Below are 16,920 nucleotides of genomic sequence, written 5' to 3'. Positions count from 1 at the left end.
AGCTCTTTCCCCCTGAGCCAGCCAGGTGCCCCTCCAGCTACAGTTGTAATACTGAGCACATAACTATTATATTATCTCTCCTTTTCTTTCCTTTTTTGCTTTGTTTTCTCATGGATTATAATATCCAAAGCAAATACTGTATTGGAGATGTGGATTTACTTTGCTAGGTAACAATAAAACTTCAAACATATTGATTTTTTAAAAAGACTTTATTTATTTACTTGACACAGAGAGAGCGAGCACAAGCATGGGGAGCAGCAGAGGGAGACGGAGAAGCAGAGCAGGGAGCCTGAAGCAGCTCTTGATCTCAGGACTCCAGGATCATGACCCAAGCTGAAGGCAGATGCCTAAGAACTGAGCCACCTAGGCGCCCCCATATTGATGTTTTTCCTGAGAATTTTTCTTTTTTATTATTTTTTAAAGATTTTATTTATTTAGGGGCACCTGGGTGGCTCAGTTGTTAAGCATCTGCCTTTGGTTCAGGTCATGATCCCGGAGTCCTGGGATTGAGCCCTACATCAGGCTCCCTGCTCAGCGGGAAGGCTGCTTCTCCCTCTCCCACTACTCCTGATTGTGTTCCCTCTCTCACTGTCTCTCTCTCTCTTTTTTAAAAAAATATTTATTTATGTATTTGAGAAAGAGAGAGAGAGCGAGCTCGTGCGTATGGGGCAGGGGTTGGGGGGGGGCAGAGGGAGAGAATCCCCAGCAGACTTGCTTTGATCAGAGTCCGATGCAGGACTCCATCTCACAACCCTAAGATCATGATCCGAGCAGAAATCGATTCTGTCTCTTAATCAACTGAGCCACCCAACTGCCCTTCCGCTGAGAACTTAACACACCTCAAGTACACCAGACTGTTTATTTTCTTGATAAATCTATATGATCTTCCCACACATTATAGGACTGATCTGGACAAAGTTTTAGCTGATAAGAATAAATAAGAAAAAAAAAATCCCACTCAGTGCATTTCCCCTTACTTGCATTCCAGGGACTAGAGTAAGTAATACACTTGACCGTTGAAGTTTGAAAGCAATTTCCCATATGCTAAGATGTTTTTTGTTTTGTTTTGTTTTCTCTTGTTAAGTAAACTCTACCCCCCAACCTAGGGGTCAAACGCATGATCCTGAGATCAAAAGCCACATGCTCTAAACCAGCCAGGCATCCCAGGGAAGGTTTTACTAGGAGTTTTAGAAGGTTTTATTCCTAGAAGCCCTTATCTATGGTTCTGATGACATATCTACAAGGAGAAGTCAAACGACTCATGCCACCATTTTCCATTTTTCATCATTATCGCCAGTGACTCAATATTACATAATTAGCCAAGGTTATACAAGACAATTCAATGGAGCAATTTAGGATTAAATCTAGGAATTAGACATTAGGAACTCTCTGGGATTCCCCCAAGAGTTTTTAAGTATTGTAATGCGGGGAATGCTTAATTAGACTTCCAGTCTAGTTCCTGCTGTTACCCAGCACCGGGCCTTGTAGGATTATCTAGAAAAAAATCTTCAGTTCTCAGAAGCTCTCAGAAGTCAAGCTCAGGTTGAGGAAATGCGTGTGCTGAGTAATGCAGCCGAACCCCCTTCCTTGTAAAGCTGGAAGAGCCATCTGTGTTTCTCCAGCTAGCCCCACCACATTTCCTCCAGGCATGATTAGGTGTTGGGAAGAGAACCATTCTGCCTCTGGGGATTTGCGCATTCTCCCTGAAATTTCTCTACATCATCTGATGTGATAGCCTCCCTATACAGGTCTCCTGTTCTGGGTCACGGTGAAGGATTATGCCACATGGGCTTAACCTACTTAGTCCCCTTCTGCCTTAGTAAACAACAGTGGTGACACCCACAGAATGCATCTGCCCTCGACGTAACACCCGTCCATCTTGCACGTTGCACAGGGCACCTTTTAATCCCAGGATCCCCAAACCCGCAGCAAACATTAATTATACTTCATAAATACCTCCCTGATACTAGGCTGCGAGCCTCACTAGCCCCATTTTATGACTAGCCTTCCTCAAATGAAGAGATGGAACCTCTTCTTCAGCCCACTCAGAACGAGGACAAATCTGGGTCATTAGCACAGCTCCACTCACCTACTTAAAACTGTCCCCAGGGCTGTGGGAGAACTAATTTCCTCTCCACGTTCCCCCAATACTCAGAAAAGTGTGTGTGTGTGTGTGTGTGTGTGTGTGTTTAATGTGTGGGAGTTTCGCTCTGAAATGCCTACCTTTCTTTCGCTGCTGATTTTGCCTTCCTGTGCCTTCTGTTCTAGCCAGATGTGGGGATTTTTCTTGTGCTCGAATTCTCCTCTGGCAACTGGTTTAAAATAAAAGGAAACTCTCTTAAATTTCTACTCATATATGTAAGTAGATCGTTATCAAAACCAATTCAGGCCCTTCTGACCCATTTTCTTTCTTTTGGGTGGGGGTTGAGGGACAGGACAATATAGTGATTGGATTTGAGGTTTTGGTTCTCCCGGATGAGACAGTGCACTTTGGAATGACCTTAGTTAGCCCGGGCTGCCCTCTTGAGGTCGCAGATGCAGCGGGCTCATTCTTAAAGCCTAGATCAGGCCTGTGTGTGAGAAAGCGCTGAGAGAAAAACGTACAAAAGGACCAAGGACCCAGTGGTCATTGTCATGATAAACCGAGATGCTTCTTAGGCGCTTTAATATGGTAGTAGTTGAAAAGAGCCCTAACAGGGAACCAAAGGGTTCCCATCTGGCCCTTGGCAGACTGTGTGATCTCCCGGTGGTCATTTTCTCTCTCTGTGCCTCTGTGGTCTCATCCAGGGGTCAGCCAATTTCTTCTGTAAAAGGCCGGACCATACCATGTTGGACTGGATGGGCCACATCTTCTCTGGGGTGGCCACTCACCTGCCATTTTAGCTCAAAAGCAGCCACAGACAAAATGGAAGCTGATGAGCGTGACGGTGTATCAGTAAAACTTTATTATTACACTGCATTTTGAATTCGATGTAATATTCCCATATCATGAAGCATTACTCTTTCTTCAGTTATTTTTTAACCACGTAAATATATAAAAACCATTGTCAGCTCCCAGGCTGTCGAATAACACAGGCAGTGAGCCTGGTCTGCCCCAGGACCGAAGTTTGCTGTCTTCTAAACCACAGAATCTCAGAGAGCCCTTCTAGTTTAATCTTCCAAAGTTTTTTTAATTATTTTTTTTATTTTTTAAAAATTTTATTTATTTATTTGACAAAGATCACAAGTAGGCAGAGAGACCGGCAGAGAGAGAGGGGGAAGCAGGCTCCCCGCTGAGCAGAGAACCCAATGTGAGGCTTGATCCCAGGACCCTGGGATCATGACCTGAGCTGAAGACAGAGGCTTTAACCCACTGAGCTACCCAAGCGCCCCTAATCTTTCACAGTTTTAAAAAAGTCAAGTTAACTATAGCTCGTTTTCATTTCTAGCTCTTGGACAGTACGTGCTCTTGGAGGGTACCATGTGACGGCAGGGACATTAGAAGACACATTGCCCCCACAAAAAAGATGTCTACTGTGGCGCCTGAGTAACTCAGTCGTGTGAGCATCAGACTCTTGGCTTTGGTTCAGGTCATGATCTCAGGGTCATGAGATCAAGCCCCACATTGTACTGTGCGCTCAGCCCAGAGACTGCTTAAAATTCTCTTGCGCCCTCTGCCCATAGTGAACACTCTCTCGCTAGAAAAAGAAAAAGGATGTCTGCCAACTTCACACTGGTCAGCCTCAGACACTAGCAGTTCTCTATTTTTTTTTCTCTTTAAGTCATCTCTACATCCAGTATGGGGCTTGAACCTAAACCCTGAGATCAAGAGTCAGATGCTACACTGCCTGACCCAGCCAGGCGCCCCTGAACGTTAGCAGTTCGACCCTGAGAGCTCTCCTGCGTGGTGCAGTGGCCACAAGTGGTATTATGCATTTGAAATGTGGCTAGTCCAGACTGGAATGCCCATTAAGTGTAAAATGCGTACCAGGTTTTGAAGACTTAGTTAAAAAAAAAAAAAAAAATCTAAACTACATCTTTACTATTTTATATGGATTATGTTTTAAACACTATTTTTAAATATTGTTTAAAATATGAATAAAATATGTTAAAATGAGCCCTGTTCCCTTAAAAAAAAAAGATTGATTGATTGATTTTGAGAGAGTGCACAGATGCTCTGGGGTGGGGGAGGGGCCGAGAGAGAGGGAGGGGGAGAATCCCAAGCAGATTCTGTGCTGAGTAGAGAGCCGGACACTGGGCTCGATCTCATGACCCTGAGGTCATGACCTGAGCCAAAATCAAGAGCCAGACGCTTAACCGACTGAGTCACCCAGGTGCCCCAACCTTGTCTCTTTTTATGTTTTTCTTTTTTTAAAGATTTATTTATTTATTTGACAGACAGAAATCACAAGGAGGCAGAGAGGCAGACAGAGAGGAGGAAGCAGGCTCCCCGCTGAGCAGAGAGCCCGATGTGGGGCTCCATCCCAGGACCCTGGGATCATGACCTGAGCCGAAGGCAGAGGCTTTAACCCACTGAGCCACCCAGGCACCCCCCTTTTTATGTTTTGAACGTGGCTACTAGGGAATTTTTAATTACATGTACGGTTCACATTACATTTCTTTGGACACTGCTGCTCCCCCAAAATTACTTGTGTCATTGATTTAAGATTTATCCTCATGCAAATGCAATATTCTCACATTCGAAATAACACATTTAACTTTGTCATCAGTAATTTTTTTTTTAGTAATGTTTTTTTTAAGATTTTATTCATCCATTTGACAGAGAGATACAAGTAGGCAGAGAGGCAGGCAGAGAGAGAGGAGGGGACACAGGCTCCCCACTGAGCAGAGAGCCCGACGCGGGGCTCGATCCCAGGACCCTGAGATCATGACCTGAACCTAAGGCAGAGGCTTTAACCCACTGAGCCACCCAGGCGCCCCTATCATCAGTAAATATTAATGAGGATGTGAGAGAAAGTTGAACAGATTTGGAGAGGAATAGAGCCCCCAGAAATTGCATCTGGAAATGGAAATGGCATATTTATACTTTAAAATGCAAAGGTGGGCTGAGAGAAGAAAGGAGCAGGCTTCTTCCCACTCAATCGGCTTTTCAGAGTTCTGACCCCAGCATCTTGGGGTCCATGTGGCAATCTTGTTTAAGGAAGGAGTGCTTGATCAGGCATCGGGAGAACTGGGTCTCAGCCTAGCTTGTAGCTTACTGTGTCACAGGTCATTTTTCCTTCCGCTTCCTCGCCATGGGATGATGCTGAAGACACCCACGCGGGTCGCGCACATCTGAGAATGCGAGCGTGCCAGGGCCCACGTTCCCGTGGGCCTCGTCAATGTCCAGAATGGAAGGAGAATTTGCCAGGTTGGATTAGCCACCTCCCATGGACCAGCAAACCCTACTCCTCCTTCCCTTAGGCTGCAATGTTGCTGCCCTAAAATCTGTGCATGTCAATTGGCAGTTACAGACCAAGGACCCACCCTTCCTTCAGGGACAGCTGGTCCAAATCTTCCAACTTGAGTTTTCCCCAGTCATGTACGCTGACCTCTGAAGCCATGCCTATCCTATGGTCAGCTCCAAGGGAGTGCCTTGCTCGGTTAAACCCACATGCTTCACCTGGTTAAAAAAAAAGCCAGCATTGCTTGCAGTGCTCATTCAGATACACAATGCTTATTGCTGGCTCCTGGCTTTATCTCCGCTGTTTCCTCTGCCTCTGCTGCTTTGCCTGGAGATCTGTGCATGGGAGCTCCCTGCACATCATCGGATCTCAGAAAGTACTTCCTAACCCAAACACAAGTGGGGGAATGGGAGAGGGAGAAGCAGGCTCTCCTGCTGAGCAGAGAGCCCGACATGGAGCTCAATCCCAGGACCCGGAGATCATGATCTGAGCAGAAGGCATATATTTAACTGACTGAACCACCCAGGTTGCCCTCCCCTTTTTCTCAAAGTAAACACTACCCCAGTTCAAGTGGGGATCAAACTCTCCACCCAGCGGTCAGGCGTCTCACTCTCTACCAACTGAGTCTGCCAGGTACCCCGAAATGGAAGTGGTTGTTATGTGGGTAATGGATCGCAAAAGGGTTGCGAGGGCTGGAGGAACAAATGGAGGAATGAGCCCAGAAGCCCACTCCTGTCCCGATGCCCATGTGCCATCCTTGGGTCAGGGTTCCACCTTCTTCCAGTGGATCGCTGCCCTGAAACAGACAACCACCCACCGCGTTGCCACAGAACCAACCGGTTTCAGCTTGAAGAAGTAGTCATGTGACTGACACCAAGAGGTATTTCAGGATTTCTTCAGGACTGAAATTCCTATTTATGTTTGTATCTGCCTTGGAGATGTGCTAAGTTAAGTGGTGGTTGGATTGGATTCCAGCCTTGGCTAACATGGTCGGTGCCTCATCCCCAACTGTCTTCTCTCCTCCCTTTCTCCCTTCCCAGTCCTACGCCTGTGAGTCAAGATTCACCTCCAGGAATGCATCGCTCTCCAGTCCGCACTGGTCTCGGAGGTCTCAGAGTCATTACTTCATTGTCATTCCCGTGGGCCTTTTATCTACACATACTCATGCACTTTTCCGCATCTAACTTCAGAGCTAGAAGGAATCTTGCTGTTAATCCCTTGGTACATCCTCTCGCTAATGCTGAATCACTTTATGACACCTCTGACTTCTGCTTTGGTCTCCTGAGGACCGCTAGTGCTGGGGCCCTCCTTACCTGAAGCATTCTGGCTCAATGTAGGACTATAGGAAAATGCTATATACGGGACACCTGGCAGGTTCCGTCGGAAGAGCGCTCAACTCTTGATCATGAGTTCAAGCCCCACGTTGGGTGTGGAACTTACTTAAAATAAATAAATATACTTTTTAAAAAAGATGTTAAATACAGTGTTGTTGAATTCAAGCTACTTCTCCCTTAAGGCTGAGTCAGTCCTTGGCTGGGTGTGGGACGCAGAAGAGGGAGAACATTGAGGAATGAACAATGTTTTGGCTAAAAATGTTGGGGAATGTTTCCAACAATTTTATGTCCAGGCTATAATTCATGTGCTGTGATTCAGCTCTTGCCCTGTGTTATTTAGGGTAAGTGAGTTACAAAATGTCAACTCAAATACCTCTTTTTTTCCTCTCCCTTAGGGGAGGCTGTGAGCAGAACTGTTCCGGTTGACTTTGCATTAGGGGCTAGACGAGCATCTTATCCATCCAGCTAACACTTGGCAGGAGCTGTGCGGCTTACAAGGCCTTTTCCAAGACTTCAGCTCATTAGAATTTTTTTTTTTTAAGTATCAAAGTTTTATTTATTTAAGTAATCTCTACATCCAACATGGGACTCAAACTCAGGACCCCAAGATCAAGAGTCACACGTTCTTCAGACTAGATGCCGCCAGGCACCCCTTATTAGAACTTTTTGGTGGAGGCAGCATTACCCTAACTTTATAAAGGAGGAAGCGGGAGACCTGAATTCAGTTCTGAGGGTGGCAGACAGAGCCAGTGCTCGAACCCTAGTCTTCACGGTCCAGAAAGTCTAGTGCTCTGTTTTCACTAATGTAGACCATCATTCGTCTGAAAAAATCCTGACACTCTAATTAGAGTTTACTCTGTCTTCCTTTGGCCCTGGAAAAAGGATCAGGGTCAATGCTGTGATATGGACGCCGATTTCTCTGATGCCAGAAAGCCCAGATAAGTGGCAGGGGCCAGCCAAATACTCTTCTAACCCTCCTCTCTCCAATATCCCCACCTGTCCCCTTGAGAAGGAAGCAAATTCCTCAAATTCCCCCTGCCCCAGTTCTGTGGAAATGTTTACCCGTGTGCTAGGGTTGGCCTATGGGTCCAACAGGGGTTGCTTCACGGATGTCGTGATGTCGGGGGGCTCCTGGACACTGCTGGCCTCCTCCCCCAGTGCACCCCACTCAATGGCTAGCTCAGCTGAAATGTCACTTGCGAGAGCTTCTCTCCTTTTGCTTGAAGTGTGACGCCTGTTAAATTCAGGACCATGTTGGGAGGGGTGTCATTTTAACACCATTAGCAATCACAGTTGTGGGTGAATGAGTTTCAGAGTCTTCCCTAAGAGTAGTAGGATTGGTTTGTTGGTGTTGTTTTTCATGGAAAAATGAATCAAATCACACCAGTCATAAATATTAATTGCAGAGAAGGAAGCCTACCGGACAGATCAGGAAAGAGTCCCAGGGCAGACCCACACCATGACGAAGGGGTGGTAGTGCCGTCTGGCACAAAGGAGGGACTGGCCAGGGAATGGTCCTGGGATCCTCTGCTGCCCATTGGAAAGGCAACGGAGCTTATCTCACTATGCACATATGAAAATCCATCCAGATATTAAGTATGAAAGCAAAACTTTAAAAGTTTCAGAGCTCTTATGAGCTCAGAGTAAAGAGGGTTTCTTTCTTCCTATTTTTTTTTTTTTTTAGGATTTTATTTATTTGGGGGGGTGCTTGGGTGGCTCAGTCATTAGGTGTCTGCTTTCGGCTCAGGTCATGACCCAGAGTCCTGGGATCGAGTCCCACATCGGGCTCCTTGCTCAGCAGGAAGCCTGCTTCTCCCTCTCCCACTCTTCCTTGTTTTCCTTCTCTCGCTGTCTCTCTGTCAAATAAATAAATAAAACCATTTTTTAATTTTTTTTTATTTTATTTTTTTTTAAATTTTATTTATTTATTTGACAGACAGAGATCACAAGTAGGCAGAGAGGCAGGCAGAGAGAGAGAGAGAGGAGGAAGCAGGCTCCCCACAGAGCAGAGAGCCCGATGTGGGGCTCGATCCCAGGACCCTGCGATCATGACCTGAGCCAAAGACAGTGGCTTAAGCCACTGAGCCACCCAGGCGCCCCAAAACCATTTTTTTAAAAAAGGTTTTATTTATTTATGAGAGAGAGAGAGAAAAAACACAAGCAGGGGGAGAGGCAGAGGGAGAGGGGGAAGCAGGCTCCCCACCAAGCAGGGAGCCTGATGCAGGCCCTTAACCAACTGAGCCACCCAACTCAGAAGCTTTGTAAAACTCCTAGTACCCCGTCCCCTCTGGGAGTAGGTCCTAGGTACAACCTCACCCAGTTTGGGTGGCTCTAACTGGCCCTAACATTTGCAGGGCCTAGAGCAAGAGTACCAGTTGGTGGGGGGAGCGGGGATAGCCTGGCTGGCTCAGTCGGTAGAACATGTGACTCTTGATCTTGGGGTCATGAATTTGAGCCCCATGTTAGGAGTAGTGTTGAGTTTACTTAAAAAAAAAAAAAGGAGTACTAGCCAAGATTCACAGAGGTCTAAAATCCTTAACAACTACCAATCAAGCTAACAAACTGTTAAAAGAAATATTTTTCTATGGTCCCATCTTGACAAATATACCAATAAGAATTTGGGTACCTGGAGGGGCACTTGGGTGGCTTAAGTTAAGCTCCTTTCGCTCAGGTCATGATCTTGGGGCCCTGGGAGCCACTGCATGCCAGGCTCTCTCTCTCTCTGTCTCCAATAAATAAATAAATAAATAAATAAATAAATAAATAAAAATAAATAAAATCTTAAAAAAAAATACAAAAACAATTTAGGTACCTGGAGTACTGTGAAGGAATAAGGCTATGCTTTGCGGCGGGGGGGTGGCTACAGCCTTTGGGGCGTGTGGACCCCTTACCGAGAAGGGTCTTCTAAAGCAGAACCCAGGGCGGGGTCCCTCCAACTCTGGTCTTAAAGTGGAACTGCCCAAACACCTGTGCATTTTTTGTTAACTTTTCACTGATGTTCATACATACAGATACATGTTTAGAAAAGTAGACAAATTACAGGTATACAGCTTGATGAATTTTCACAATTATATTGACTAAGGATATATGTATTTATCGTAAAAAACTTTTTTTAAAAAGATTTTATTTATTTATTTGACAGACAGTGATCACAAGTAGGCAGAGAGGCAGGCAGAGAGAGAGAGAGGGGAAGCAGGCTCCCAGCTGAGCAGAGAGTCCAATGTGGGGCTCAATCCCATGACCCTGGGATCATGACCTGAGCTGAAGGCAGAGGCTTTAACCCACTGAGCCACCCAGGTATCCCTATTGTAAAAAACTTTTTAAAAAGTAATTTCTCTACTCAACATGGAGCTCAAACTCACAACTCTGAGATCAAGAGTCTCAAACTCTACAGACTCAGACAACCAGGTGCCCCTCAAAAATAATTTTTAAGGGTGGGACACCTAGTGGCTCAGTCAGTTAAGCGTCTGCCTTCAGCTCAGAAAATGATCCTGGGGTCCTGGGATCGAGCCCCATGTCGGTCTCCCTGCTTGGTGGGGAGCCTACTTCTCTGTCTCCCTCTGCCTCCTGCTCCCCCTCCTTGGGCTCACTCTCTCTCTGCCAAATGAATAAGTAAGATCTTATTAAATCATTTGACAGAGAGAGAGTTAGAGAAAGAGAGAGCATAAGCAGCAGGGAGCATGCTTAACTCACTGAGCCAACCAGGCACTGCTAAATAAAATCTTTAAAAAAAAATTTTTAAGGGAAATAGTAATAGAAAGGACTGTTAAATACAATTTAGGATAGTGGTTTCCTCTGGTTGGACCCAGGTGATGGGACAGAGAAAGACACATAATCAGTAACATTGTAACTCCTAAACTGGGCAGCAACTTCCCAGTTGATCATGTCTTCTAACTTAAATATGTTACATATATCCTTTTGTACATGACAAAGTCAACTCAAGGTCCTGTCGTTGTCTAGGGGCATTCAGCTTAAAGACAAGTGAATCCTGCATATTTCAAATGCTCCTGGGAGAATTACTACAACTAATTATCTTGGCTCATCCAAAAAACAAAACAGAACTTTCTATAAAGAAAGGAAGAAGGAGCATGTATAATAAAATTCAAAACAATTAAATGTAGGGGCACCTGAGTGGCTCAGTTGATTAGGCATGTGACCTCTGATTTCAGCTCAGGTCACGATCTCAGGGTCATGATCTCAGGGTCATGAGATGGAGCCCCACATCGGGCTCCTTGCTTAGTGGGGAGTCTGCTTCAGAGTCTCTCTCCATCTCCCTCTGCCCCGCCCCTCGCACTGAGCACATGCACAGTCTCTCTCTCTCTCAAATAAATAAATTAATAAATCCTTTAAAAAACCATACTCAGGGGCATCTGGGTGGCTCAGTGGGTTAAAGCCTCTGCCTTCGGCTCAGGTCATGATCCCAGGGTCCTGGGATCGATCCCCACATTGGGCTCTCTGCTCATTGGGGAGCCTGTTCCCCCCCTCCTGCCTACTTGTGATCTCTGTCTGTCAAATAAATAAATAAAATCTTAAAAAAAAAAAAAAAAAGATTTCAGTGGGCACCTGGGTGGCTCAGTCTTTAAGCATCAACCTTTGGCTCAGACCATGATCCCAGGGTCTTGAAGAGAGATGACATCAGGGTCCCCTCTCGGTGGGGAGTCTGCTTCTCCCTCTGCTCCCCTGTCCACTTACAGGCACCTGTGCACTTTTTCTCGTGCAAAAATAAATAAAATCTTTAAACAAATAAAAACTAAAAAATTAAAGGTTAATTTTTTATCTTGTAAAAAAAAAACTGATTACAAATGAAATGCACAAAACAAAATTTGAGCACTATAAAAATCCAAAGCGTGAGACATGAAATACCCCTAAAATGCTTTGCCTTGGAGAGTCAACACTGTCCACAGTGTGGTGTGTATTCCCCAACCTTTTCTCTCTGTAGTAACATGATTACTGACTTTTGCAAAAATGAGATCTTTCTACATAAATCCTTCTGAACCCCGTGGTGGTCTCTGGAACAGATTTTCCCCTCCTAATGCCACCCTCTAGAGAGATGAGCAGTTGGAGATGGAGAACATCTTCCCCTTTCTACGTACACACTCATCTCTGAAAACCCAGCCCAGTATCACCACCATGAATCCATAGGATGACAGAGTCATGGGGACCCCGGTGATCTGCCCATCTGTCTCTCCCCCATGTTACCCATAGGGAAACCGAGCCTTGGGGAAGAACGACATTTGGCCCAAGGTTACTGTGCAGAGAGCAGCTGAGCAGGGATGGGAGCCCTGGTGGAGGGCTCTGTGCTTCTGCCCTACGAGCTGCTTCCCTGGGAACCATCACGCACTATTTCTTATCACGAAATTCCATTGTGTTGGTGTGTGCACCTGATCTCACATAAATGAGGATATCATACATGTACTCATGGAACCAACATTTATGCAGCGTCCCCCATGTGCCAGACAGTGGGGACGTGGCCGGGGAGAAGGCTCCCCTCTCGTGGCACTTATATTCTAAAGGGGACATTGATCAGCCAATAAAGAGACAAGACGTTTTCTGGCGGGGCTAAACGGAGAGGTGAAAACAAAGCAGGTGTGTGCCGTGACACAGAATGAGCAGACAGGGGTCGGCACCAACCACCACACCTGGTGGCTCACTCACAGTCCCAGACCAGAGAGAGAGGACACACCCACCAGACAACTTTAGCTGTGTGTTCCCTAATGAGGCCACAAATATTTTTATAATTCCCATCTTCTCACTAGCATAATCACATTGTGATCAGTGTGGGTCTTAAAAGGGTTAGGTTGCTAGGGTGCCTGGGTGGCTCAGTGGGTTAAGCCTCTGCCTTCGGCTCAGTTCGTGACCCCAGGGTCCTGGGGTCGAGCCCCTGCATTGGACTCTCTGCTCAGCAGGGAGCCTGCTTCCTCCTCTGTCTCTGCCTGATGCGCTATCTACTTGTGATCTCTATCTGTCTGTCAAATAAGTAAGTAAAAATCTTTAAAAAAAAAAAAGAAGAGGAAATTAAAAAAAGGATCAGGTTGCTTAATGGAAACACTTAGAATGTTCTGTACTTTCTGTAAAGCTCTTTTAGCATTACTCGGTTTGGTAGCGTGCTGGGGGTACGCCCCATCCCACCCCCAGTGGAAGCATTCCAGGGTCCCCTTAGTCTCCATGGGACCCTAACTTGGAGGTACTTGTGTCTCCTGGACTTGTAAAGTGATACATTGTCAACTCCTTGAAGGCAGGAGGAAGTCCTAATGTTCCCACAGCTGCATTGATATTTGCTGGCGGATGGTTATCAAAGAGAACTGCACCGCGGTGACCTCTAGTCTGTGTGGAATAATGAGGCAGATAAATCACCCAACAGGCAGAGATAGATGGGGGACTTAATTTCCCCACGATGCACGGAAAACATACCCAGCTGTCTGTTTACCCTGTCCTGAGTGCTCCGTCAGTAGGAAGTCCGAGCCCCGGACAGAGACCCCAGCTTCCAGGGACAAGCCCGTGGTATCACTGGGGCTTCTGACCTGTCCCTAAGGAGACTGCAAAGATCAGAGGCCTTCGGTCTCTGAAGCAGATTGCCTATTTTCTGCTGCTGGTCCCCCTTGTCAGACACTGTTTCCACTGCTCATGTGGCACGTGGGAGAAGAAAACCCAGAATAGGCTTGGCCAGGTGCGGAGGCACCTGGACCGTGGACCAGAGGGGGCCTCTGGCCGGCTGCTCTGGGTTATACGCCAGTGAGCCTACACGTCGCCCTCTTACCTGCTGTTTGTTTTCAGTTACACAAACGCATGTTGGTCTTCGTCTGGGTTGCTGTAACAAAATACCATAGATCGGACGGCTTATAAGCAACAAGAATTTATTTTCTCCCAGTTCTGGACATTGCGAAGCGTGAGACCAAGGCACCAGCAGATTCAATGTCTGCGGAGGACCCGCTTCTGAGTTCAGAGACAAGGTTTTTGTTTTATTTTGTTTTTTTCTTTTATGCTATAACCTCACATGGCGGAAAGGGTGAGGGATCGCTCTCATATGGGCACACATTCCATCATGAGAACTCTGCCCTTGAGATCTGATCACCTCTAAAATGCCCCACCTCCACACGCCGTCGCACGAGAGGTTGGGATTTCAACACATAAATTTGGTGGGGGTGGAGGGGGGATATAACCATTCAGTCCATTGCAATGTTCTTTGTAAAAAAATCAAAACAATTCATATTTTATTTTACTTTTTTAAAGCAATGTAAATTTTAAAGTGGGCAAGTAATAATCTCCAATTTTTTGCTATGATAAATAATGCTGGAATAAATGTCCTTATATTTCCACCCATCTGTATATACATACTAGAAAGAGGGGCACCTGGGTGGCTCAGTGGGTTAAAGCCTCTGCCTTCGGCTAGGGTCATGATCCTGGGGTCCTGGGATTGAGCCCTGCATCGGGCTCTCTGCTCAGCGGAGACCCTGCTTCCCCCCTCTCTCTGCCTGCCTCTCTGCCTACTTGTGATTTCTGTCAAATAAATAAATAAAATCTTAAAAAAAATATATATATATACATACTAGAAAGAAGTGTGGATGATTCTTTTGTCTTAACAAAAGACATTTTTTGGTTTTTGTTTTTTTGTTTTGTTTTTTGAGAGAGAGAGAGAGAGACAGTGCACGGGCTTATGGGGAGGGGCATAGGGAGAGAGAATCCCAAGCAAGCTCCGTGCTCAGCAGAGCCCAACTCGGGACTCGATCCTATGACCCTGAGATCATGAAGTGAGCCAAAACCAAGAGTCAGATGCTTAACAGAGTGAGCCACCAAGGCATCCCAAGATTTGATTTTATTAATTTTTTAAGGATTTTTTATTTATTCATCTGAGAGAGAGAGAGAGAGAGGGAACACAAGCAGGGGGAGGGGTGAAGGGGAAATAGGCTCCCTGCTGAGCAGGGACCCCCCCCCCAACGTAGGTCTTGATCCCAGGAGCTGAAGACAGCTGCTTAACCATCTGAGCCACCCAGGTGCCCCCAAGACTTTATTTTTTAAGCAATCTCTACACCCAACTTGGGCCTCGAACCCCAATTCCAAGATCAAGAGTCACATGCTCCACCAACTGAGCCAGCCAGGTGCTCCCTGGATGATTATTCTTTAAAAAAAAAAAAAAAAAACACTTTTTAGGGCATGTGGGCATGTGGGTTAAGCCTCTGCCTTCGGCTCAGGTCATGATCCCAGGGTCCTGGGATCGAGCCCCGCATCGGGCTCTCTGCTCGGCAGGGAGCCTGCTTCCTCCTCTATCTCCGCCTGCCTCTCTGCCTACTTGTGATCTTTCACTGTCAAAGAAATAAATTAAAAACTTAAAAAAAAATTATTACTAAAGAAATTCATGCTCATATAAAAGAGAAAAGAATGAAACAATGGAAAATGAAAATCAGCCACACCGAAACCCCAGTTCCAATCCCTGAGATAATTAATACGCGGCCTTACAGATTGTTCTCTACTTGCGTTCAAACATTTTCTTAACAAAAATGGAGTTGTTCCCTGCATACCATTCTGCAATTTGCTTTTTTACCTGCTATCTCCAAATGTTTCAGTTTATTCATACAACCAATATTTATTGAGCTCCCACTGTGTGCCCAGAAGTTAGGGACCCAGCAATGTCCTTCCCTTCAACAAATTTCCATTCTAGTGGAAGGACAGACATAGAGAAGAAACAAATACACGAAAAGGAGGGATGAAACTCAAGAAAGAAACGGCAGGTAAGAAAAGCTCACAGGAAGTCAGTTTGTATGGTTTTATGTCATCTTTTAGCAATTCCAGGGTGTAGACAGAAGGAAGAGGGGAGCGCCAGGGCAGCGGAGCCAGCACCAGGTTTGGAGTCAGACTGGAGGACAAACCACAACTTGGCCATCTGCCTGCCCCTCTGTAACTCTGTAACCCCTGTGCGAAATGGGGATAATCTTCTGATCTCACAGGGTTATCACAAGGATTACATGACATCAATTTTCCCCACGTTCTTCCTCGAACAGGCATAAGCATTTTGTTCTTACGTCCATTGACTCATCAAACAGCGATCAGAATCCACCCAAACACATTCAAGGGGCAGGGGAGCACCTGGGTGGCTCAGTCGGTTAAGCTTCTGACTAGGGCTCAGGTCATGATCTCAGGGTCCTGAGATCCATCGCCCCTGACGCTTAGCGGGGAGTCGACTTGTCCCTCTCCCTCTGCCCCACCCCCTTCTCATGCTGTCTCTCTCTCAAATTAAGAAAGAAAAATACATTCAATAGGGACTGAGTTCCCTAATGAATAAATGGAGAAATTTGTAAAGTGTGTTTCCTTCCCATGCATAGGAGGGGTAGAGCCTGGGTATTTAAATTGTGATTCTGGGGCGCCCGGGTGGTTCAGTGGGTTAAGCCTCTGCCTTGGGCTCAGGTCATGGTTTAAAGGTCTTGGGACGGAGCCTTGCGTTGGGCTCTCTGCTCAGCAGGGAGCCTGCTTCCCCCTCTGCCTACCTCTCTGCCTACTTGTGATCTCTGTCTCTCTGTCAAATAAACTAATAAAATCTTTAAAAAAAAAAAAAAGTTGTGATTCTGGGACCAGCTGTGCTGACTTCACCTGGGAGCTTTAGAAGGACACAATCAATGGAGGTCCCGCTTCAGACCCCTTGGTTCAACATTTGCATTTTAATGAGATCCCCAGGATTTTGTAGGCACAATTTAGTTTAAGAAGCATTGGTTTAAAGTGGAAGATTAAAGGGTGCCTGGGTGGCTCAGTGGGTTAAGGGTCTGACTACTTTGGCTCAGGTCATGATCCCAGGGTCTTGGGATTGAGCCCCATGTCGGGTTCCCTGCTCAGTAGAGAGTCTGCTTTGATCTCTGTTGCTATCTCTATCTGTCTGTCTCTCTCAAATAAATAAATAAATAAATATTTAAATAAAATCTTAAAAAAAAAAAAATAGGGGCACCTGGGTTGCTCAGTGGGTTAAGCATCTGCGTTTGGTCAGATTATGATCCCAGGCTCCTGGGATTGAGTCCCTTGTCAGGCTCCCTGCTCAGCTGGGAGTCTGTTTCTCCCTCTCCCTGTGCTCGCTCTCTCTGTCAAATAAAAAATAAAAATAAATTAAATTAAAATAAAGTGGAAGATAAGTGGCAGATAGAGTTAGCTATCTGCTCACCTTTCAATTAGAGATTGGAAAGGGTGTGACTTAAAACATTCTGCTGGGTTGAATCTGGTCT

Source organism: Mustela nivalis (assembly GCF_964662115.1).
Source record: "Mustela nivalis genome assembly, chromosome: 10".
NCBI lineage: Eukaryota > Metazoa > Chordata > Mammalia > Carnivora > Mustelidae > Mustela > Mustela nivalis.
This window is presented reverse-complemented; position numbering follows the sequence as displayed.